We start from the raw sequence: 19,872 nt of genomic DNA, 5'->3' as shown, positions 1-19,872 counted from the left end.
CTTCTTCTCCTAATATAATCCTCTCTCATCCCTTAATTTTATTCTCCAGATATGACCCCTTAATCTTCAACTTACCCTGTGCCCTCTACCTATCTACCTACCTATCTATCTATCTATCTATCTGTCTATCTATCTATCTATCTATCTATCTATCTATCTATCTATCTACATACATACACATAATTTTTCCCCCTCCAACTACCCTAATACTGACAAAAGTCTCATGAGTTATAAATATCATCTTTTCATGCAGGAATGTAAACACTTCAATCTTAATAAGTCTCTTATGACTTCTCTTTCCTGTTTACCTCTTCATGTTCCATTTCAGTCCTATGTTTGAAAGTCAAATTTTCTATTCAGCTCTGGTCTTTTCATCAAGAATGCTTGAAAGTTCTCTATTTCACTGAATGACCATTTTTTCTCCTGAAGGATTATACTCAGTTTTGCTGGGTAGGTGATTCTTGGTTCTAATCCTATCTCCTTTGCCCTCTGGAATATTATATTCCATGCCCTGCGGTCCTTTAATGTAGAAGCTGCTAAATCTTGTGTTATCCTGATTGTGTTTCTACAATACTTGAATTGTTTCTTTCTGGCAGCTTGTAATATTTTCTCCTTGACCTGGGAACTCTGGAATTTGGCTACAATATTCCTAGGAGTTTTGCTTTGGGGATCTCTTTCAGGAGGAGATCAATGGATTCTTTCAATTTCTATTTTGCCCTCTGGTTGTAAAATATCAGGGCAGTTTTCCTTGATAATTTCTTGAAAGATGATATCTAGGCTCTTTTTTTGATCATGGCTTTCAGATAGTCCAATAATTTTTAAATTCTCTCCCCCTGGATCTGTTTTGCAGGTCAGTTGTTTTTCCAATGAGATATTTCACATTGTCTTCTATTTTTTCATTCTTCTGGATTTGTTTTACAGTGTCTTGATTTCTCATAAAGTCACTAGCTTCCAATTGCTCTATTCTAATTTTTAAGGAAGTATTTTCTTCAGTAATCATTTGGACTTCCTTTTCCATTTGGCCAATTTTTCTTTTTAGGGCATTCTTCTCCTCATTGGCTTTTTGGACCTCTTTTGCCATTTGGGTTAGGCTATTTTTTAAGGTGTTATTTTCTTCAGTATTTTTTTGAGTCTCCTTTAGCAAGCTGTTGATTTGTTTTTCATGATTTTCTTGCATCACTTTTATTTCTCTTCCCAGTTTTTCCTCTACTTCTCTTACTTGCTTCTCAAAATCCCTTTTGAGCTCTTCCAAGGCCTGGGACTGATTCATATTTTTCTTGGAGGCTTTGGATGTAGGAGCTTTGACTTTGTTGTCTTCTTCTGGTTGTATATTTTGATCTTCTTTTTCACCAAAGTAAGATAATATAGTCTGACTCTTTTTGCATTGCTTGCTCATCATCCTGGCCAATTATTTGAGTTTTAAACTTTTTGTTAAGGTAAGAATCTGCTTCCAATGTGAAGAATGTACTGTCCCAAGCTTCGGGGGTTTATACAGCTGATTTTCAGAGATACTTGTAGGGACCTGTAAATTTTCAGTTCTTGCAAGGTGGTATGATAGGGGGTGACGTGTTTACTCCTTTCCTGGCCTGTGCTCTAATCTATTAGTGACCCCAAGCACTTCTTTCTGTCCTGGAACTGTGAAGAAGGTTTTCTCTTTACTGCCACTACAAGCTCCACCATGCCAGCACTCCTACTTGCCCCAGAACTGCTGCCCAGAACTGTGACCCAGATCCAAACACGGGCAAAGCAAGATATTCCTGCCTTAGCACTGGCAAATAGATCCCTGAAATCCCCCTCTGATCAGCCACTATATTCCCCCTCAGTCTGTGGGCTTGAAGCTCAGAACGCAGCCGCTGCCCCAGTGCCTGTGCTCTGTGCTCTGCGCTCTGGAGCTGTCTCTGACCTAGCTCCTCTCTCACCGCAGAAGCAGACTTTTTCCCACTGATCTTTTAAGTTGTCTTTGATGTTTGTGGGTTGAGGAGTCTGGAAGCCACCACAGCTGCCCGGGATTCAGTTCTCTGAGGACTGCTCCAGGTTTGCTGCGGCCTGTGTGCCCACGCCGAACTGCGCTCTTCTAACAGCCCGGCGAGATATACCTTTCTGAGCAACCATCCAAGTTGTCTTGGGCTGGAGATTTGCTTTAGTCTGTCTTTTTGTGGGGTCTGCTACTTTAGAATTTGTTTAGAGCCATTTTTTATAGGTATTTGGAGGGGTTTGGGGGAGAGCTCAAGCAAGTCACTGCTTTCACTCCACCATCTTGGCTCTGCCCCCCTAGTGCAAACTTTAAAATGTTCTAGAGTAGGTATATGAGAGCAAGGCAAAATGCCATCATGGTAGGAAATCTGGGGCATGTACTTCTTCTTTGTGCTATTGTGGCTACTGAGCTCCAGTGGATGTACTCTGAAGCCATGCTGGACTTGGTGTCAGGAAGCCCTGAGTGTAAAACCTCCCTCAGACAATTACTAGCTATGTGACCCTGGAAAGTCACTTAACTGCTGTCTACTTTAGTTTCCTCATCTGTAAAATGGGGATAATAATAGCACCTACCTCTAGGTGTTGTTGTCAGACTAACATGAGATAATATATGTAAAGTGCTTTGTACTTTAAAGCACCAAATAATTGTTTGTTATTATCATTATTATTATTATCATAATGTTACCATTGACTCTTGAACATGAAACATTTACTAAATTAGAAGGCAAAATCCAGAATTATCATAATATAACATACACTTAATTGAAAGCAAAAGGAGGAATAACCCAAACATGACAGTCTGCCTATAAACCTAGGTCACGCTGTCGTTATCAGTGTACACAGGGTCTAAGGGTTGAGGGGAGCTGGGAAGTGGACACACACATGGAGAAACCTGGCAATGTGACACAAGCAGAGAAACTCACATTCCTGAGGCCTGGATGTTAGTGGTCTTTCATTTTTTGGAAACAATCTCTACACATCACCAACTGTTCTTTTGGACTTCTACACTACAAGCATGCCTTTGAGATGTTGTAGGTTCAGTTCCAGATGATCACAATAAAGCAAGTCACACAACTTTTTTTTGTTTTCCAGTGCATATAAAAGTTATGTTTATATACTATTGCACACTTAATAGTATTATGTCTAAAAAAATGTTCAAACCTTAATTTAAAAATGCTTTATTGCAAATTTATTGCTATTCTGAGCCTTCAGTGAGTTGTAGTCTTTTTGGTAGTGGAGGTTCTTGCCTCGTTGTTGATGACTGCTGACTAATCAAGGTGGTGGTTGCTGAAGGTTGGGGTAGCTATGGCAATTTCTTAAAATAAGACAACCATGAAGTTTGCTGCATTGATTGATTCTTTCTTTTATTTGGATACTTAGAGGCCATTGTAGATTATTATTTTATTTATTATATGTTATGTATTTATGTTATTTTATATGTATTAATTGCCATAATTTTAATATTGTTGTGTCTCAGGGAATACAGACACCCAAGGAGAGGGACAGAATAGCAAGTCAGTGGGGCAGTCAGAGCAAACACAACATTTATTGATTAAGTTCACTGTATTATATGAGCTCTGTTCGTAGCACCCCCAAAACAATTATAATAGTAACATCAAAGATCACTGATTATAGGTCAACATAGTAGATATAATAATAATTAAAAAGTCTGAAATATTATGAGAATTAACATAGTGTGACATAGAGACACTCTGTCAGCACATGCTATTGGGAAAATAGACCGATTTTGAAATAAAATTGCCACAAACCTTCAATTTGTAATAAAAAATGCAAATTGTGCTGAGAAATGCAATAAAGTGAAGTGGAATAAAGAAATATGCTTGTATCCTTTTGAATACATTTGGATACACTTCTCTACTGCTTATGGGCCACTGAAGCAATGTTAAGCTCTTTTCATTAAGCAGTCATATTGTCCTTTTTCAGTGAAACAGCAGACCCAGTTCTGGGATCAGCAGCATTTTGGGTCTGCTCCCTTGCCTTACTGCTGAAGCAGTGTTAAGCTAGGTCAGTGACAAACTTTTTCCTTAAAACAGAGGTGAAAAGTTCTTCAATTTTATCTCTGGGCAATGCAGCCAAACCCAGCCAGCTCTTCACATAGCAGGATTCTGCTTTCTTCCACTTCCCAACAGCTATAGAGCTCTCCTCCAATCAAACCAGTTCCCAGAACAGCCTGAAGCAGCTGCTCAAACTTCTGATCCTCTTCTACTTTATTTCTTTTAAGCATCAGGGAACATTCTCAGCTCTGCTCCTTTACCTATTTTTAGTTTATTGTGGTTACTCTCTCATTTCTTTGACCTCTGTCTTGTCATCTGGTCTCTTCTGGTTTTTAATTCTTCAAGTGAAGACCTCCTCATACATAGTGACCCATCTTTAACTTTGGTTGAAAAAAAAAAACAAAACAAAACCCAAGATCAACAGTTCTTTCAGGTGTAACACCAATAGACAATATACAATTTTCCCATAATCATCAAAAGGTTTTTGATTTAAGAGGCCTTTGGAAGCTATGAGTGATCCAGGTCTGGAGAAAATCACCAGGGAACTTTAGTTAAATATTAAGTTAGATTGCACAGGCACCACTCAGTCTGAGATTGGGTTGGTTTATTTATTCTTATGGATTTCTTACTGTGGACATTATACCTTTAAATTACTCTGGCTTATTACTAAAGTTGTTTATTCTTTTTTCACTCATAAATGAACCCCAGAAAACCTGTGCTCATGGTCTGGAGTGTGTGTGGCAGACAGAAACAAGCAGAAAAAGATGAAGCAAATGCTCTACCAAGATGCATCCAGTTATAATAGCAGTGGTGAAAGTGAGGATAGGTAACTAGGGGTCAGATCCAGACAATCAGTCTAAACAGGCTCAGGGACTAGAAATTTCAAGACCCTTAGTACCTCTAATTACAAGTTAAAAATTAGTGATAAATTAGAAAGTAGTTTCTGCCCCATGAAGCAGGAAGGTTGGGACTGGAATCATCACATCTTGACACCTAACCCCCACTTCAACTTTTCCTCCACCTTTATTCCCTATTCCTTTCCTAATCTTTCATCTTTCTTTCTGTTCTCAAGCCTCAGCTCCTTTCTTTTGGTCTCTGCTCTAGCTGATCTTAGCAGAAATAGGACTTTTTGTTCCTCCTCTGGGATGATATACTTGGCCGAGAGCCCCAGTAACGGTTGTGGTTAAGGGTGTGACACTCTAAGCAGCCTACATTAGAGGTGAAGGAAGGAGAAGATAATGTATTTAGGCTTTCAGCAGTCCAAAGCAAAAGGCGAAAAGCAGTAATTAGAACATTCTTTGGCTTTGGTTGAATGATCAGAATGTATCATATTGTTCTCTGGAAGCAGAAAGAAAATATTTTCCTTTCCTCAACTTTCCTCCTCTTTTTCATTCTGGGCACAAAAATTTCAAATAAGTTGGGCTGAGATCAGTGAATGTGACTTAACTTGTTGATCCACCAATAAGAAGGACAGAAAAAATCCGAACTGGAAGATTAGGAAACAGTTGTTCAGTCATTTTTGACTCTTCATGATCCCATTTGAAATTTCTTGACAAAGATACCTTAGTGGTTTGCCATTTCCTTCTCCAGCTTATTTTGCAGATGATGGACTTAGGCAAGCAGGGTTCGGTGACTTGCCCAAGATCAACCAACTATTAACTGGCTGAAGCTAGATTTGAACTCATGAAAATGACTCTTTGTGACTCTAAGCCCAGTGCTCTATCCATTGTGCCACCTAGCTGCTCCTAGGAGACAGTAGCCTAATACTATGTGCATTACAAGCATAAGAGATATATTGGCTAGAAAAGCTAATGAGGCTTGTAATACTCAGTGCTTATCTAATATATTCTGGGCCAATGGGAGAATACCACTCGGGTATTTTCCCCAACCTGTTTGATTAGCAAAGGTCTATCACTAGAAATTCAGCCAGCTATATGGTCACCCCTAATAAAGATATTCTACAATCATGGCATAAGCTTTGTCAGCAACTGGGTAAGGCCCTATATTTGAAAGAACAAATCTGGTGTTTACATGGCCTTCAGCAGAATTTTGTTGACCAAAGGCCCACTGAAGCCATTTAGCTGGTGATATTGGTCATACTGACCAACCTGGTCTTGAAACCCAACCAATCCCAAACTGACTGTGCATATAGAGACAGGTAGACTAGAATTCAGGAATTACTGCAGCAATCCCAGTTGAGGATCATCTGACAGGCCACTGTTCCAGATGTGAGAGTATATCCTGTGAACTTTCTTATTTTTATTGATGCTTTTTGTTTTTACAACCACATTCATTTCAGCATATCTTGCCTTGTACTTCATTACTCTCAAGTCATATCTTATAACAAAGATTGAAAAAAAAAGAAAGAAAAAGCAGTTCAGCAAAACCAGTCAACACACTGAATGAGTCTGAATAGTCAATGCAATATTCCATTGTTTGCCCCCTCTGCACTGAAGGTAAAGAGCTATATTTTTTCATTTTTTTTCATTTGTATGAGTAGCCTCAACACACACAATTTTTTAAAAATCTCTGATAAATAAGGGATCTGAAAGTGAGTCGACTCATTACTTTTTGACATCAGAAACCTAAATAAAGAAACTGGAAGATATTTGTTGATGACAATAAGAATTCTTCATGATGATTTAGTGTTTCAACATTATGCTGTTTATCTTCATGACAACTCTCTGAGGTATATCATGCAAATTTTATCATCCTCATTTTACAAAAGAGAAAAGAAGGTTTGGGGAAGTAAGGTGACATAGTGGGCTTACAGATCTAGAGCTGGGAGAAATCTCAGAGACTACCTAGTCCAATTCTCTCATTTTACAGGTGGGGAAACTCACGGGAGTTTAAAGGATTTCTCAAGGTAACACAAACATTAAGTATCAGAGCTGAATCGTGAAGAAAACCAGAGATTCTAAGCAGATATGGTGTAGAAGTGAATTCTAGACATCGGATTTAGCCAATGCAAAGGCACAGAGATAAGAGGTGTAATGTCATGTATTGAGGGGGGAGGGAGTAGCAAAAACACCAGTTTGACTAGACCATGAAGTGCATGGAGAGAAGTAATAAGAAACAGAGTTGGAGAGGTAGGTTGGAACTGCATTTGGAAGAGCTTTATGTACCTACCAGAGGAATTTGTATTTGACTTTTGAAGTAATAGGGGGACATTAGAATTTATTGAATAGGAAAGTGATATAGTCAGATCAGTTTTTTAGCAAAAATCCCTTTGACAGCTAAGAGGACAATGAATTGTAGTGGAAAGAGACTGGAGACAAAGAGAACAATTAAAGTGCTTTTGCAAAAGTCTAGGTAGGAGGTGATAAAGGTCTGTATAAAGTTGGTGGCTACATGACTGGAGAGGAGACAAATGTGAAAGATTATGTAGAGGTAGAAATAACAAGATTTGGCAACTAGTTGGTATGTAGACTGAGAGGAAAGCATTTTCTACCAGACTATGTCATTCATTTCCTCAGGCAAGTCTGAAGATGTTCATCATCAGAAGGTTAACAATGACAATACTTTTATACCTCCCTAATCAATTTACTCTCTCACTATCCACAGTAGCTACTCCAAACATTTTCATCCCTCCTCAAATCTCCTACCATACCCCATCCCTAACCCTCTCAACTTAGAATTTCTCTTCATACTTCATTGAATAAATTAAAGCAATTGGCCAAAAATTCCCTTTTGTCCCCTCTTCCACATTTCATGTTACTCAGACATCTTCCCTTCCTATATCCCTGCTATGTTCCTGTTTCTAATGAAGAGGTAGCCCTTCTTGCCAAAACTAACTCTTCTAACTGCACCATTGAGTCCTAATCATTTTGCCTTCTCTAGCAGATTGCTTCTACCATCATTCCCATGTCACTCCCCTACTCAATAAACTCCAGTGGCTCCCTTTTCAAGATCAAATATAAACTCTCTGGCATTTAAAACCCTTTACAAATTAGCCCCTTCCTATCTTTCCAGTCTCCTTACACTTAACACCTTTCTTTAAACTCTGTGCTCCAGCTGGACTGGTTTTCTTGCTTTTCCTTCTATCTGATAACTCCAAGTCTCAATTTTCGGCCTTTGCACTAGCCATCCTCCATGCCTGGAGGTAACTTCTTTTACACATAATACCTCACACTCTTCCTCTAGAGATTAAGAAATTTTTTTTTAATTTGGTACCTATTAAGGTAAGCTCTCACCTCTGTTTCTTAGCTTCCCTGACTTCCTTTAAGATTCAGCTTAAATTCTACTTTCTTACCTGATCCCCTTTCTGGTAGTGCCCTTCCTATAAGTTTACATCTCATCTACTCTTCATATATCTTATATTGATAAGAACTGGATGGGATAAGAAATGAATGGGTTGCTTATCTAATGAGGTCCCTTCCAACTCTGAGATTCTTTGATTCTTATGAACTTGATGGATACCAAAGTAATGTCATATAACTATTTCTTAGAATATACCAATGTGTTTTATTATTTTCAAACAAATATCATCATGTTGTAGTGAGACAAGCCTATATAAGGACCAATTAACTCTCAGGTTGTATAATTGATCATCATCATGTTTGTAAGACCTCTTGAAAATCTACAAAACTCACTAGTATGCTCATTGTCCACACAGTGTTTTATAGAACCTTAGATTCTATGTGGTTATTCTTTGTCAAATTACTATGGACTTGGATTCTAGGTGGAAAGTTGCTAAGATGTCTCCAGAGGGCTCGTGATAGAAAATGCTATCCACATCCAAAGAAAAGACTATGAAAGTTGAATTGCTATTTTTTTTTCCTCTTCTGTTGAGTTTTGTTTCCTCTTTCTGATGGTTCCTCCTATTGGTTTTAATTTTTACTTATAACACCACTAATGTGAAAATATGTTTAATAGGAATGTAAACATATAGCCTATATCAGATTGTGTGCTGTCTTGAGGAGGGTAGTGGGGAAGGAGGAGGAGAAAAATTTTAAACTCAAAAGCATACGGAAGTGATGAAGTGATTATTGATAAATCAAAATAAATTCATAAAATTAAAAAAAATAAAGTATATACCCAGATAGAAAAAAAAAAGTTGCTGAGATGTGGTTATGACATTATCTAGCCTCAAGCAGAGCCATGTGCCACAGATGTTATAAAGAGGTTCTTTGCTTTGTGTAGCGAGTTAAACAAGATGAGCTCTTATTGTCTCATCTAGCTACAAACTATCAAATATGAAAAAAAATGGAAATAATCAATATTGGAAGTTTTTGTGGACAGACTAATAATAATAATTGCTAGAATTGACTTGGGACAGCCATTTGGAAATGCATTTGGATGTATGCTAAAAAATAAATGATTAAAATAAATACTCATACCCTTTGACCCCACTGTTAGATATCTACTTCAAGGAGTTCAAAGACAAGAATAAAAGTCCTTCATGCTCCAAAATATTCATAGAAATGCTTTTTCATGATAGCAGAGAACTGGAGACAAAGTCAATACCTATTGATTGGAGTACAAATTGTAGTACATGGATATAATGAAATATTACTATAGTCTAAGAAATGACAAATAAGATGTATTTCAAACTTGTATGAACTAATGCAGAGTGAAGTAAGTAGAAGCAAGAAAACAGTATAGACAATGACTACAACAATATAAATGAACAAAAAAAGGACAAAAAACCGAGCTTATCCAAACAATTAGATATTAACAGCTAAAACCTTCTTGTCAGCTGGCTTTTCTGTTGCAATCATTTCCATTCAATCTCAGCTCAGTCCTAGGCCTGGCTTCCTGCTTTTCTTAATTCTTCTTGTCTCAGTTGCTTCTGCCAATAGTCCAAACTAGAACTCCCTTATGCACAGCTCCCTAAGTTAAATCAAGTGCCCAGCTCCTCTGATGTCTGATTCTCCAGTCAGTTAACAAGCATTTATTAAATGCCTCCTCTATGTCAGGTGTTATGTCAGGTTATGGTTATACAGAGAAAAAAGTGAAACAGTCCCTGTTCTCAAGGAGCTTACACTTCAGCAGGGAAACAATATAAATGCAAAATAGATACACTGATAATTTTTCTAGGAAGGTAGTAACACCCATGCAGATCAGAACAGATCTTAATGTCAAATGTGGTGTTTGGAGAGGCAGTATGGTACAGAGTATGTGGTACACTGGTTAAAATCACATACCTGTGTATAGGCACCTAGGTGGTTCAGTGGATATAGTGATGGTCCCTGGAGTCAGGAAGAACTGAGTGCACATCTAACTTCAGACACTTAATGGCTATGATGTACCTGGATAAGTCACTTCACCTCTGTCTGCTTTAGTTCTCTCAACTATAATATGGGGATATAATGACATCTACCTCACAGAGTTGTTGTGAAGATCAAATGAGATATTTGTAAAGTGCTAAGAAGGTGCTCAGTAGGCACTTAATAATGTTCTCTCCCCTACCTCTCTGTGTGACCTTGGGCAAAAAACAACTTCTCTAGGCCTCAATTTTCATCTGTAAAATGAGTAGGCCTCTGTGGGCTCTTCCAGTTCTGTGTTCTAGATCTATGAGCCTATGACCTGAGCCTTGAAAGAAATTAGAGCTTCTAAGAAGTGGGGGATGGCAGGTAAGGAGAGAATACATTCCATGTATGAGGGACATCTAGTGCAAAGCCAAGAGGATGGGGAGATGGAACGATTTTCATAAGGAACAGCAAGAATACCAGTTTGACTGGACTGTAGTATAGTGAAGGGAAATAAGGTATAATAAGTCTGGAAAGGTAGGTTGGGGCCAAGTGAAGTCCTTTAAATGCCAGAGATCCAATATCTAATAATGAGTTATTAGCAATTATTAAATAGGATAATGACACAGTGAGACCTTTACTTTAGGAAAATCACCTTGGTAGATGTTTGGAAGATGGAGTGAAGAGGGAGAGATGCTAAAGTCAGGGAAACCATTTGGAAAGCAACAATTGAGGCAAGAAGTGATAAGGACCTTTTAACTAGGATGGTGGCTATGTGAATTGGGAAGAAAGGGAACATAAATGAGAGATGCTGTGCAAGTAGAAACAATAAGACCTAGCAAATGAGTGGTTATATACTCTGAGCAGGAGGTCCCATTGTGAATCTGGGTGACTAGAAAGATAGTGGTTCACTTGGCAGAAATAGGGAAGTTTAGAGGATAGTTGTGTTTGAGAAGAAAGTTTTACTACAGTGAATTCAGTAGTAAATTCTCTCCAGACAATCTCGTTACATTCTGACTGATTATATACACCTCATTTGCCACTCCAAGGAGTCTACCACACATTATCTCTTAAGAATGTTCCAAAGTCTTTTCTAATTTAACTTCTAGTTGGCTAATGTACTCCTTTTTTTGTTCCTTACCATCTGTGCCCTAAATAATTTTTCTTTTTTAGCTCTAGGGTCGGGATCCCCATGCCAAAACTAACCCCTCTCTTTTTACTATTAGGAGATACCCCATTTTCCAGAGCTAAGGCCCAGCAAGCAAGCTGTGCCCTGAGCTTGGCATAACAACAATCCTTTGTGCTCACACTCTGTTTCACACCAGCGCCAGATGGTCCTTGAGCTTGGACAAGCACCTGTAGGACCCATGTTCTAGTCATGAAGGCCTCCTATGAATCAAACGTCTCATTGTTGCTGTTACCTCTCATTGTCAGGGCTACAGCTCCCTGCATAACCATTGCTGTATGTATTGAGATTTGCCCACACAGAAGCAGGTCTCTTTCTAGAGGATACCCTGGCATATGTGTGTAGTTTCCCTCCTTCAATGGAATAAAGAAAGCTTTTTTGTTTATGACCATTATTGGCTCTATTTAAAAAAATTATTTTATTTCTTAGAATTAACATGGTTATCATGACCTGTGTGAACTCTTTGGTATTTTTAGAGTTAATAGTAGTTGCATAACCTCTGTGACTTTTTGGCCCTTTACATTTTAGATATGACACCCTAGATTCTTTTAATGATTTCTTTTTCTCTTTGTTGACCTTATTGCTCCTTGGCCACTAGATGTCCTCATTCACATTTTTTTCCTCTGGAGTTCCAAGTCAAAGATGTGAACTTAGTCATCTACATTACCACTCTTAAGATTTATTTAGCAAAGGGGCAGCTAGGTGGTGCAGTGGATAGAGCACCGGCCCTGAAGTCAGGAGTACCTGAGTTCAAATCTGGCCTCAGACTAAACACTTGACACTTACTAGCTGTGTGACCCTGGGCAAGTCACTTAACCCTACCTGCCTAAAAACAAAACAAAAACAAGATTTATTTAGCAAGTATTTAGGGTGAGGCTGGCTGTCATTGATTGACCAACAATAGGTCCAAGCCCAATCCCTACCTGGTTATTGCTTGGGCCCTGAATGGCTCAGAGTGAATATAAATAGTAGTTGTTTCTATTTTGGCCAGAAACCCAGAGAGTCTTCCCTGCCCAGATTGATTTTTTAAAAAACTGGATAAAAGAGGCCATTCTTCTTTTTTTCTCCCCATTTCTCTCCTTTATTTTTTTTAACACCTTTTAAAATTAATTAATTTAATTTTAATTTTCAACATTCACTTCCACAAGATTTTGAGTTCCAAATTTTCTCCCCATCTCTTCCCTCCCCCCACCCCAAGATGGCATGCGTTCTGTATACCCCTTCCCCTAATCTGCCCTCCTTTCTATCTCTCCCCCTCTTCTCTCATCTCCTTCCCCTTCAGTTTTCCTATAGAGCAGGATAGATTTCTATAGCCCATTTCCTGTATATCTTATTTCCCAGTTGCACATGAAAACAATTTCTTTTATCATTTGTTTTTAAAACTTTGGGTTCCAGATTTTCTCCCTTCCTCCCTCCCTACCCACCCTCATTGAGAAGACAAACAACTCAATACAGATTATACATGTGTAGTCATACAAAACACTCCCATAGTAGTCATGTTGTGAAAAACTAAGTATGTTTCCCTTAATCCTATTCTGCCTTCCATTTATTCTATTCTCTCTTTTGACCCTGTCCCTCCTTAGAAGTGTTTGCTTCTGATTGCCCCCCTTCTCCAATCTACCCTCCCCTCTATCATCCTCCTGCTCTCTTGTCCCCTTCCACCCACCCTATTTTCCTGTAGGGTAATATAGATTTCCATACCCAATTGAGTGTGTATGTTATTCCCTCCTTAAGCCAAATCTGATGTGAATAAGATTCACTCATGCTATCTCACCTTCCCCCATTTCCCTTCCACTGTAAAAGTCTTTTCTTGTCTGTTTTATGCGATATAATTTACCCCATTCTACCTCTCTCTTTCTCTTTCTCCCAATATAATCCTCTCTCACCCCTTAATTGTATTCTCCAGATATCACTCCTTCATCTTCAACTCACCCTGTGCCCTTTATTTTTCTATCTATGTGTATAGAAACACAAATTTTTTTCCCTCCAACTACCTTAATACTGATAAAAGTCTCATGAGTTACAAATATCATCTTTCCATGCAGGAATGTAAACAGTTCAACCTTAATAAGTCTCTTATGATTTCTCTTTCCTGTTTACCTCTTCATGTTCCACTTGAGTCTTATGTTTGAAAGTCAAATTTTCTATTGAGCTCTGGTCTTTTCATCAAGAATGCTTGAAAGTCCTCTGTTTCACTGAATGATTATTTTTTCCCCTGAAGGATTATACTCAGTTTTGCTGGGTAGATGATTCTTGGTTGTAATCCTATCTCCCTTGACCTCTGAGATATCATATTCCAAGCCCTGCAGTCCTTTAATGTAGAAGCTGCTGAATCTTGTGTTTCCTGATTGTGTTTCCATAATACTTGAATTGTTTCTTTCTGGCAGCTTGTAATATTTTCTCCTTGAGCTGGGATCTCTGGAATTTGGCTACAGTATTCCTAGTTTTTCTTTGGGGATCCTTTCAGGAGGTGATTGGTGGATTCTTTCAATTTCTATTTTGCCCTCTGGTTCTAAAATATCAGGGCAGTTTTCCTTGATAATTTCTTGAAATTTTGGAAATATGATGATCATGGCTATCAGATAGTCCAGTGATTTTTAAATTCTTTCTTCTGGATCTATTTTCCAGGTCAGTTGTTTTTCCAATGAGATATTTCACATTGTTTTTTATTTTTTCATTCTTTTGGTTTTGTTTTACAGTGTCTTGATTTCTCATAGAGTTACTAGCTTCCAACTGCTCCATTCTAATTTTTAAGGAAGTATTTTGTTCAGTAAGCTTTTGGACTTCCTTTTTCATCTGGCCAGTTTTGCTTTTTAAGTCATTCTTCTCCTCATTGGCTTTTTGGACCTCTTTTGCCATTTGGGTTAGGCTATTTTTTAAGGTGTTATTTTCTTCAGTATTTTTTTGAGTCTCCTTTAGCAAGCTGTTGATTTGTTTTTCATAATTTTCTTGCATCATTCTCGTTTCTCTTCCTAGTTTTCCCTCTGCTTCTCTTACTTGCTTCTCAAAATTCTTTTTGAGCTCTTCCATGGCCTGGGACCAATTCATATTTTTCTTAGAGGCTTTGGATGTAGGAGCTTTGACTTTTTTGTCTTCTTCTGGTTGTGTGTTTCAATCTTCTTTGTCACCAAAGAAAGATTCTATGGTCTGACTTTTTTGCACAGTTTCCTCATGATCCCAGCCAATTACTTGAGTTATGAACTCTGTTAAGGTAGGGGTCTGCTTCCAGTGTGGAGAATGTACTATCCCAAGCTTTGGGGGTTTTGTGCAGCTGTTTTCAGAGATTCTTCTAGGGATCTGTAAATTTTCAGTTCTTGCAAGGTGGCATGATAAGGGGTGAGGTGTTTAGTCCTTTCCTGGCCTGTGCTGTGGTTTATGAGTGACCATAAGCACTCTTTTCTGCATTGGAACCATGAGGAAGATTCCCTCTCCACTACTACTACAAGCTCCACTATGCCAGCACTCCTCCTCACCCCAGGATTGCCGCCCAGAACTGTGATCCAGATGCAAGGACAGGCCAAGCAAGAGAATCCTGCACCAGCAAAGAGATCTCTGCAATCCCCCTCTGATCAGCCACTAGATTCCCCTTCAGTCTGTGGGATGGAAGCTCCAGAAGCAGCCACCACCCAAGGATTGTGCAGGGACTGGGGCTGGGACCAAGGTTCTCTCTCACAGCAGTCGCAGACTTTTCCTATTGACCTTCTAAATTGTCTTTGGCATTCATGGGTTGAGAAGTCTAGAAACCACCACAGCTGCCTAAGATTCAGTTCTCTGAGGCCTGCTCCAGGTTCACTGAGGCCTGTTTTGCCTGTGCACTCACACAGAATTGTGTTCATCTCCCTGCCTGGCACGATATACCTTTCTGATCAACCATCCAGGTAATTTTTTTCCCTTTGTCTTTTTGTGGGTTCTCCTGCTTTAAAATATGTTTAGAGCTATTTTTTTTACAGGTATTTGGAGGGGTTTGGGGGAGAGATCAAGCAAGTCACTGCTTTCAATCTGCCATAAAAGAGGCCATTCCTTACCTCATTTCTTACCTATCCTAAATCACTGAATGGGTGTTGGGTCATCTCCAGTTGTCCAGATTTATATCTTGCCATTGGGCCCAAATGGATCTGGAGGAGAAAGTGAGGCTGGTGACTTTGCACAGCCCTCTCTCACTTAAATCCAGTTTACCTGCAAGTCATGACATCACCTCCCTGATGTCATGGTCCTTGACAAATGTCAAGTCATTGTGCAAGTGAATTTGCATTTCACTTGGATCCTGTGGTGGCAGTTATTGAGGAAAGATTCCTTTGATAGAGATTTTCCTTGAAATTGCTATTTTCTGAAAAAGCAGAACTGTCCTTCAAGGCTAAGTTCACAAACCCTTATAATCCTTTTCTCTGACAATCCCCACTTCCCCCTTCCTCATTGTCAGTTCTACAAAATTCACTGGGCATCTAGAATTTCAAAAAGACTTCTGGCTCCTAGAATGGGTGAAAGAGCTAGTTATGCACAATATCATTGTTCCACCTTGTGACCGTGCCTGAGGCCTGTATCTTATCCCTTGCACCTGAGATGTCTTAATGTTAAAATGCATAACTTACGTCTTCTGCAGAGTAAAGAAACAACACTTTTCCCTGCCCATTAGACTCCCAAGTCTCCTGGAACAGACATACTTGAAGTTGAAAATCACCACATTTCTATTCCCCTCTTTTCTTCCCGTAAAATTGATTGATGGCCCTGTTCAAAAGCAGAAACCCCTTGGAATCATTCATAGTGAAGCTCACCTTGCCCTTCAGTAGTTTTCTTCTCCCCAAACCCCTAGAGGAACTGAATTCAGGGTTACAAGTGGGGCAACACTCTGGCTTTCCAGTTACTGCGTTTCAGGCGTTCCTTCCTGTGATTTTGAACAGTGTCACTGGACATCTGGCTGGCTCCAAGGGTTGGAACTGCCAAGGGATGGTATGCAGGGGAAATTCTGTCACAGTTTGAATGTCAGTTTCCATCCTAGGGAAAATGCACTGAAGGCAAGGCAATGTCCATTAGGAGCATAAACAATTGCTGTCATCCGGAAGATGAATTCAGTTAAGTTGTAATGAGCCAGAATGTAGCATCTAATGGGCCTTAATCACCTCCTGAAAAATATAAAGGTTTAGAAGAACAGTCAGACCACCCAGACATGATTTTATTAGCATTATCCCAAAGATCAGGTCATATAGCTCAGCTGCAGTGGCTTCTGCATATTGAGGCTGTCTTGGGATCCTGGTGGGACCTTTGCCCAGGAAGAATATATAGGATTCAAATAAACTGTTCCTTTGGGAGTGGTTGGGTCAGTGCAGACCCAGCAGATGTAGCAGAGTTCAATGGTGTAGCTAGACAATGACTATAACCATGGCTTACTGCCTTGTTATGATTCCATGCCCTTGTTCAACAAGTTGTTTGAGGGCTCAAAGCCAGCATCTCCTTGAGGATGAGGGAGATTTTCCAGGCCATTACCATGGAACCCAGTAGATTCCTTGTAAATGATGACTAATTTAGAGCTTGACCATGTTTTATTTTTCCCCTGATAATTCTATTTAAATTTTAAAAATACATTTTTATTTATGTAAACACCTGTTGCCAGGGTGGCCACAAAATCTTCTGGGATTTGGATTCCCAGTTTGGGAAGAGAGGAAACTAATACCGGATCAGCCCTCAAGTGGGTTAGGAGTGGGTAGACAGAGGTTTTGACTAAGTGGAAGGTTTTTTTTTGTGGGGGGGGACTCTCAAAGAAAATAAGGAAAGGAAAAGGGAGAAGTGGTATTTGTCCCATGTAGTTGAGTGACCAAGGCATCAGCTGGAGACTGTCACATCTGTAGTTCCTTCCTGTAAGACCATGAAAAATGACCTTCATCTAATGGACAAGCTAGGAGTTGTATACAGCCATGTGTTTTATTGTGGGAGATCACCCCACACATGCATACCCCATTTTTCAAAGACAAGCAAGTCAGCTGAGAGAGGAACAATGGTCAGGCCTTGATTCCATTTATGTTATTTAAAATCTATCCTATTAAAGAATATATTTGCCAGATTGGGTATTATTTCTCATAAACACCTTTGGTAAAACCTGTCCATGTATTTATTGCCTTTGTTTGCAGCATGAGGGCACCAGGAAGGAGAAAGGGATTTTTCCTAGTCAAGGCTGGGAGTTTCACCTCTAGCCCATTATTAGAGAGTTTTGCTCTTTATCTTGAGGCACAAGCATAAGCCATTTCATAACTACTCTTGTAAGTACAGAATCACTATGAATTTGGGTCCTATTGCATAAATAAATCTTAGACACAAGTACAGTTACATTTACATTTCCTAATATTTTCCACCTTGACTTAACACATTGATACTGTGTTAAAACAAAATAGTCCAATGACAAGTTACCATTAAGATTTAGCTCTGCAGCACCAGGGTAATACCATCCTTGTGTTCTTCTGACCCAACCACATAGAACTGAATTTCCATTTTTGTTATATAAGATATGAAGGAGATGTGTTAGGAGATGCTGGTATAGAGATATAAGTAGGATGATGATAGATGAAGAGCTGAGGAGAGTTCCTCCCTCTCTGTATATCCCTCTGTATATAGCTGCTGAGAGGAAGGTAGTTATAGGAGACCAACAACATGCACAGCAACCAAGGCATTTAAAAAGGTATTAGCATGGCGTAACCAAAAAGCAGCCGCATTTCCTCCCTTCATTCTGGGCTGGCTCATGCCTGCCCCAAGCAGCTTATATTTTCATGGTTCAAGAATGTTTTATTTGTTTCAGATTATTAACATCTCTTTGTTTATACTCTCCTTAATTCAAATTTAAACTGGCTGATGAATATGATCACAGAGTAACTAAAATGGTTTATGATGATGGTGGTGGTGGTAGTGGTGGTGCTGGTGGTGTGTGTGTGTGTGTGTGTGTGTGTATGTGTGTGTGTAAATCATTATTCTGTCTCCTCCCTTCATGCTTTTCTCTAGATCCTGAGTTTTTCAATTTAAGTTCTATAGTGAAGGAGCTATAGTGAAGGGGAATGATGTATGATAAGCCTGAAAAGGTAGGTTGGAGCCAGGTTGTGAAGTTTTTTAAATGCCGGAGATCCAAGACCTAATAATGAGCTCCTAGAAATTAACAAGTAGAGTAATGACGTAGTTGGACCCCCACTTTAGGGAAATCATCTTGGCAGATGTTTGGGAGCTGGAATAAAGACGGGGTAAGCTTAAACCAGGAAAACCATTTGGAAGGCAATAGTGAACTTTAAAAAGTGAACTTTCAAAATTTGATAACTGTTTTTGGCTAATCTTGTGTATTTTATCTTTATGTGTATAAAAATATTCTTAGAAGGGGTCCATATGCTTCACTAGGCTGCCAAAAAGGTCCATGACACAAAAAAAAGATTCAGAATCCCAGCCTCCAGCTTTTTAAAGACTTTCCTCTGCCTCTATCCACAGCTCTGACATTGATTACACACCAAGGGTTAGTGGCCACTAATTTCCTTTATTATACAAAGGGTAACAGACAACATAATAACATAGAGAAGAACATGGAGCTTTAGAGGCAATAGCAACAAAACCAAAACCAACAGTACAAGGTGGGGGACGATGGGTATGGAAAATTCCATGTGTTTTGACACATGGTTCACAGGTTGGTTGGTTCTGCTGGATTTTTTTGTCTGGAGTCCCAGACCCAGGAGCTCAAGAAATGCTGACCTTGGAGCTTCAGTTCCAGGCCAGATGTTGCTGCCAGTCCAGCAAGGAAACCTTGAGAAGCTCTAAATTGAGGGTCCAAAATCAGTGGGGGCTAAAGTCAATGCTAGAGACTAGACACTCCTTTTCCAAACCCCTTAAAAGTACTAGAAAACCTTGGGATTTTCTATCCTTAAATAAATGTAGCACACCTAACCTTCAGGTAGTGGTGGCTAGGGTAGTCAGTGTCAGTTACAAGAGAAGCCTGGTGGGGTAGGGGAGAAGTACATATTCAGAAATGAATGCATTGTAAAAACAAAAGGTATTAATAAAATAACTCTTTTAATTAATTTCCTTTTAATTTTATCTTCCTTTCTATCCTCATACTCTCTCAAAAAGTCAAGGTAAGTCAAGTCAACAAGCATTTATTAAACACTTTCTACATTCCAGGAACTGTGCTAAGCACTGGGGAGAAAAACACATACAAAAAGAAAGACAGCTCCTGCCCTCAGGTGCATACATTCTTTAAAAAATAAGTTTATATTTATCTTTTTTTATATCATCAGTTTCCTCCAGCACCCTTCTTTCCCTTTCCAGGCAGTCATACTATGTAACAAATAATATTTTAAAGAGAGAAATAGGAAGGTGGTGAAGTCCAGAGAATGAAAGAGGCCTGGTCTAGGCCCTTCCTCAAAATGGAGGTTCTGGGAGGAACTTACCAATGGGAGAAGGGGCTAGAGAGGATTTGGCTGGAGTGCTGCCATACAGATGGACTACATTTCAGTAGCTGGGGCAAACTATACTAGGGGGTAGAACT

Source organism: Phascolarctos cinereus, unplaced genomic scaffold, assembly GCF_003287225.1.
Source record: "Phascolarctos cinereus isolate Bilbo 61053 unplaced genomic scaffold, phaCin_HiC Scaffold_5;HRSCAF=322, whole genome shotgun sequence".
Classification (NCBI taxonomy): domain Eukaryota; kingdom Metazoa; phylum Chordata; class Mammalia; order Diprotodontia; family Phascolarctidae; genus Phascolarctos; species Phascolarctos cinereus.
This window is presented reverse-complemented; position numbering follows the sequence as displayed.